Below are 6,000 nucleotides of genomic sequence, written 5' to 3' on the forward strand. Positions count from 1 at the left end.
GGTACAAGGCCAGCACCCTGTGGGGCATTTGCTATGTGCCAGGGCCCTGGGCCAAGCACTCTGTGTATTTCCTTTGAGCCTTACGATAACCTTATGAGATAGACGCATTCTCTGCCTTTCTCTGACAAAGGAACTTAAGCATTTAGTAGAAGCCAACAAAGGGACCAGAGGGCACCTCTAGTGACCACAAGAGCTGGGGTTAGAGCCAGGACTGATTCCAGATTCCGTGCATTTAACCACCCCACAGAGCTGCCCTCCAGAAAGCAGACAGGGCCCGCTTGGGGAACAGGAGGGGTGTTAGCTGGTAGATGGTGCAGCAGGAGGGGGAGGCTGGCAAGGAAGTAAGGGCAAAGATTGGTACCTTTGACTTATTTATCAAGGACACACTCCTATATCCACCTGAGCCGGAATCCACCTGGAAGAAGGTAGACGTCAAGGTGAGGCGATGCAAGGAGACGAAGGAATTTCCAAAACTTTGAAGGAAAAAAAAGCCCACACTTCAGAATGCTGGCCTTCTACCTGGAGTGTTGACTTCACACATGTCTCCCCTTGTAAGACCTCCATTACCTGTTCCCATTCCCACTGTCCCTACCTCTTTTTTCAAGGTGGCTTATTTCCCTGTACCTGTGCTCTGGTATCTACATATGTAAGAATGGTGTCTTAGTCATCTAGTGCTGCTATAACAGAAATACCACAAGTGGATGGCTTTAACAAAGAGAAGTCTATTCTCTCACAGTCCAGTAGGCTAGAAGTCCAAATTCACAGTGCCAGCTCCAGGGGAAGGCTTTCTCTCTCTTTTGGCTCTGGAGAAGGTCCTTGTCATCAGCCTTCCCTTGGTCTGGGAGCATCTCAGTGCCAGAATCTCAGGTCCAAAGGACAGGCTCTGCTCCAGGCATTGCTTTCTTGGTGGTATGATTTTCCCACTGTTAATGTATCTCTTGCAAGATAAAATGTGGTACAGGCCACACCTCAGGGAAACTCCCTTTACGTTGGATCAGGGATGTGATCTGAGCAAGAGTGTCACATCCCACCCTAATCCTTTTAACCACAGGTAGAGATTATGGTTTGTAACACATAGGAAAATCACAAAATGGAGGACAACCACACGTGGCCCAACCAAGGTGACATTTTTGGGGGGACACAATTCATTCCATGACAAATGGGTAGAGAAAAAATCAAACCAAACCAAAATCCAGCCCTTTCTTTGCCAGCTTTCTTGGCTTCTTTTTCTCTCCCTGTGAGAACTGCCTCCTTTCCCGTCTCCACCTCCTCTCCCAGTCCAGCCACTCCCGGGGGAACTCCTTTCCTCCAGGCACCTGAGGTGATTGTTTAGGCAAATCCCTGGCTTCCCAGATCCTTTTAATGCTGTCCTTGCCCACAGAAAGGTGTGTGTTTGCCTGTTTTCCAGCAAGGATGGGTGGCACTGAGTCACCCAGACTCCCGAGCACTCCACAAAGCCCTGTAGTGTTGTCTGCAGGGATGGTAGAGAGCCAGGTGAGGCATTTCTCTTCTGGAGCTCAAACTTGCAGCCCTGGCTTCTTGCCTAGAGCTCTGAGGTGAGGAGTCCTGGCCATTACTGCAGCAGAGCATTTTCTGTCTCAGTGACATTTCCCCTCTCTTCTGGCCCACCAGTGCCCCCAAACATTCACATGCATACACAGCAGGTAGGCACAGGGCAGATTATTGTTCTATCTCATCACTCCCTTGCCACTCACCCTGGCCTCGGCTCCACTCTCAGTAATTTGGAGGTTCCTTGGCCTTTCTGTGCCTTAGCTGGCTCATCTGTGTAATGGGCCACTGGTTTCAAGGATTCTGAGATAATGTGTGAGAGTGCCTGGTGTAGTATCAGGGAAAGCAGAAGCTCACCTAGGGGTCATTTCTCCAATTCTCTAATTCCATTCTCCAGAACCAAGTGCCTCTGAGTTGATACAGATGTGGGGGAGAAAGAAAAGGGGGTGTTATGTATGGAACTGTGTCCCCTCAAAAGGTGTATTGAACATCTAACCCCTTACCTATGAATGAGACCTTGTTTAGAAAAAGGGTCTTTGAAGATGTTATCAGTTAAATTAACATGAGGTCATACTGGAGCAGGATCCTAATCCAATATGACCAGTGTCTTTATAAGAGTGAACAGACACAGAGACGCATGGAGGGAAAAGGCCCTGTGACAATGGAAGCAGAGATTGGCGTTATGGTGTAGCTGCAAGCCAATGAACGCCTGACCCTACCAGAAGCCAGGAGAGATAAAGAAGGATCTTCCCTAGAGCCTTTAGAGAGACCAAGGCCCTGATGACACCTTATTTTGGACTTTTAGTCTCCAGAATTGTGAGATAATAAATTTCTGTTGTTTAAAGCCACCCACTTTGTGGTACTTTGTTATGGCGGCACTAGAAAACGAATACAAACAGTGTCCCCCCAAAAGATATGTCTAAGTCCTAACTCCTGCATCTGTTCATGTGACCTTACTTGGAAATAGCATCTTTGTAGATGTAATTAAGGTAAGGATCTTGAGATGAGATCATTTGGATTCAGGGTACGCCCTAACTCCAATGACAAAAACCAACCAGTTGCCATCTAGTCAATATCCACTAATGGTGACCCCGTGTGTGTCAAAGTAGAGCTGTGTTGATTTTCAGTGGCTGATTTTCTGGAAGTAGATAAATAGGCCTTTCTTCTGAGGTGCCTCTGGGTGGACTTGAACATCCAGCCTTTTGGTTAGCAGTTGTCATGCATTGAAATGTGTCAAAAATGTGTGTCAGCTTGGCTAGTCTATGATATGATTTCCAGTATTGTGTGATTGTCCACCATTTTGCCATCTGTGTGATTTTCCTTTGTGTTGTGAATCCTATGATGTTAATAAGTTGGGATTAGGGGCGATTATGTTAATGAGGCAGGACTCAATCTACAAGATTAGATTGTGTTTTAAGTCAATCTCTTTTGAGATATAAAAGAGAAGAGAGTAGAGAGAAAGGGGGACCTCATACCACCAAGAAGCAAGAGCCAAGAGAGTAGTGAGTCCTTTGGACCTGGGGAAAGATTGATGACAAGGATCTTCCTTCAGAGCCAACAGAGAGAGAAAGCCTTCCCCTGGAGCTGGCGCCGTGAATTTGGATTCGTAGCCTGTTAGACTGTGAGAGAGTAAATTTCTCTTCATTAAAGCCAGCCGCTTGTGGTATTTCTGTTACAGCAGCGCTAGATGAGTAATACAGCAGTCAAACCATTTGCACCACCTATGGACTCAACTCCAGTGACTGGTGTCCTTAGAAAGGAGAAGGAAGTTTGAGACGCAGAGAGAAGGCAGCCATGTGAAGACAGAGGCAGAGACTGGAGTGATGAATTCCCAAGCCCTGGAATGCCCAGGATTGCTGGCAGCCACCAGAAGCTAGAGAGGCATGGGACAGAGTCTCCCTCAGAACCTCCAGGGAGAACCAACCCTGCTGACACCTTGATTCTGGACTCCGGAACTGAGAGACCATGAGTTTCTGTTGTTTTAGGCCACCCAGCTTGTGGTACTTTGTTATGGCAGCCCTAGGAGGCCAATATGGAGTACCTTGGTGGCACGAATGGTTAAGTGCTCAACTACTAACCAAAAGATTGGCAGCTCAAACCCCACCCAGAGGTTCCTTGGAAGAAAGGCCTGGCAAACTGCTTCTGAAAGGTCACAGCCTTGAAAACCTTATGGAGCAGGTCTACTCTGCACACACAGAGTTCCCATGATTGGCATCGACTCCATGGCAACTAACAACAACAGGAGACCAATGCAGGAGATGCCTGTGTGTCTAACCCATGGGAACAAGGAGCCCAGGCGAAGGGGTGCAAAGAGTTGGCTGGAGGTTGGAGGTGGCATCCGAGGCCTGGGGGCATCGATGACCGGGGCAAAGCTGATGAGGCGAGGCAAGCTTGGCCTCCACACGTAGGGATGGAGCTTCCATCATCCTGCCCCCAGGTCTGGGCCAGGGACACGATTCTCAGGGCACAGAGCAAAATGAAAATGCTGCGCATAGAACCAAGTGTTGGTCCTTCTAAACACAGCACCCTGTGCAGCCACATTGATCACATGGCCAATCTAGAATACAGGTTATCTGCTTCCAAAGGCACAATGGTGCAACAGGCAGGTACAAGCTAGACGTTTTCGTTACAAATGGGAGAAATTGGAGGGAAAGAAGGCATAACAGGCACCAAGCAAGTTAGCAGAACACATTTCATTAACTCTAAAGTCTTGAAAATAATCTCTGTTCTCTGAGACCATTCATACAAGGGCCCTGCCCTCCAGAGTCTAGGTACTGGCCACACTTTCCAGATTCAGAGTGGAGGCCCCTTGGCCCTGGGCTTCAGCTCCACCTTCCAGACCCACAGGAATGGCAACTGTGCTCCCTTGGCTTTGGGTGACTCCATCCCCCTGGCAAACCTTAACAGCCCCACGCTCTGGAACCAAGTTGGTGAAAATCTCACTCTTTGAAACCTAGGAGGCTATGGCCCCACCCTTTGAAGCTGAAAAGGCCCTGCTCTGGGTTCTGCTGTTCAACTGATCTCCAGCTTGCTCCAGGGATGGTCCTTTTTTTTCTTGGAGGACAACACTTGTAGCTTCTTCAACCTGTTTCCTGACTATAGAATCCCAAGAAGCAGACAGTATTCTTTCCTTTAGCCCTTTCTCTGTCCTCTTTGGTCTAAGCTGGTAGGTTTTCTGCTGTGGTAGTTGGTTAGATCCATCAGTCACAGGCCGAATCTCGTTAACAAAAGATTATGTAGCCACATCCCTGGTGAACTCGTGTCCTTAGTTTGTACAACAGAATTTTCCAAATCTTTAAGTTCTGTTTTCATTTTGCACAGTTCCTTTTTAAGTCCATCTCTTTCCTGTCACACTTTACTATAAGCAGAAAGGAGAACCCACGTGGCCCCTTGAAGATTTTGCTTAGAAATCTCAGCCAGATATCCAAGTTCATCACTTATGAGTTCTACCTTCCACCAAACATTTCAACATAATTCAGGCAAGTTCTTTGCCATGGCATAAAAAGACACAATTACGTCACCAGCTAGGTGGCCATACTTTTCAGGATTGGGGCAATGTTTTCCAGGAGGCGTATGTTTTCTCAACCAACATCCAATATAACGTGCTGTTTCTCCTCTAGCCAGGATTCATGGGTCCAGATACCAAGGGTGGAAACGGGAGTGGCACGACTCACTATCATCCCTAGTGTCTCACTTGCAAAATTTTTGCTTCCTGTCCCCACGACCCTATGCTCTGTGGATCTAGAGATCTTAATTCCAAAGGGACTAATAGTCACACCTGGACATGCAACATTGATTCCATTGAACTGGAAGTTAAGAATGTCACCTGGCCACTTTGGGTTCTTCATGCCTCTGGATCAATAGGCAAAGAAGGGAGTTACCATATTGGCTTGTGTGATCAATCATGATTACTAAGGAGAAATTGGATTGGTATTGCACAATGGAGGTAAAGGAGAGTAGGTCTGGAATACAGGAGACCCCTTATGACGTCTCTTAGTACTACCATGCCCTGCGATTAAACTCAGTGGAAAACTACAGCAACTCAATTTTGACATGAGCAGTGGGTTTGGTTTTTTTTTTTTGACTAATGGCCCAGACCATTCAGGAATGAAGGTTTGGATAACCTCACCAGGCAAAGAACCACGACCAGCTGAGGTTCTTGCTGAGGGTAAAGGGAATATGGAATGGGTGGTGGAAGAAGATAGTTTTAAATACCAGTCGCGGCCACGTGACCACTTGCAGAAACAAGGACTGTAATTGTTATGAGTATTTCTTCCTTGTTTTATTATACTTGTGGGTATGCATATATGTATATGTAAATAGCAAATTTTGTTTTGTTTTCTTCACTTATAATATAAGATGTAAATGGGCTAGTGCATTTTCTATCATACACATGCTGTTGTATTATGTTAGGTGAAAGTATGATCTTAATAATTGTCTTTATTTAGAGGTTATATATGATTTAAGATGTATACCAAGTTGACAAGGGGT

This window comes from Loxodonta africana, chromosome 22 (assembly GCF_030014295.1).
Source record: "Loxodonta africana isolate mLoxAfr1 chromosome 22, mLoxAfr1.hap2, whole genome shotgun sequence".
Classification (NCBI taxonomy): Eukaryota; Metazoa; Chordata; class Mammalia; order Proboscidea; family Elephantidae; genus Loxodonta; species Loxodonta africana.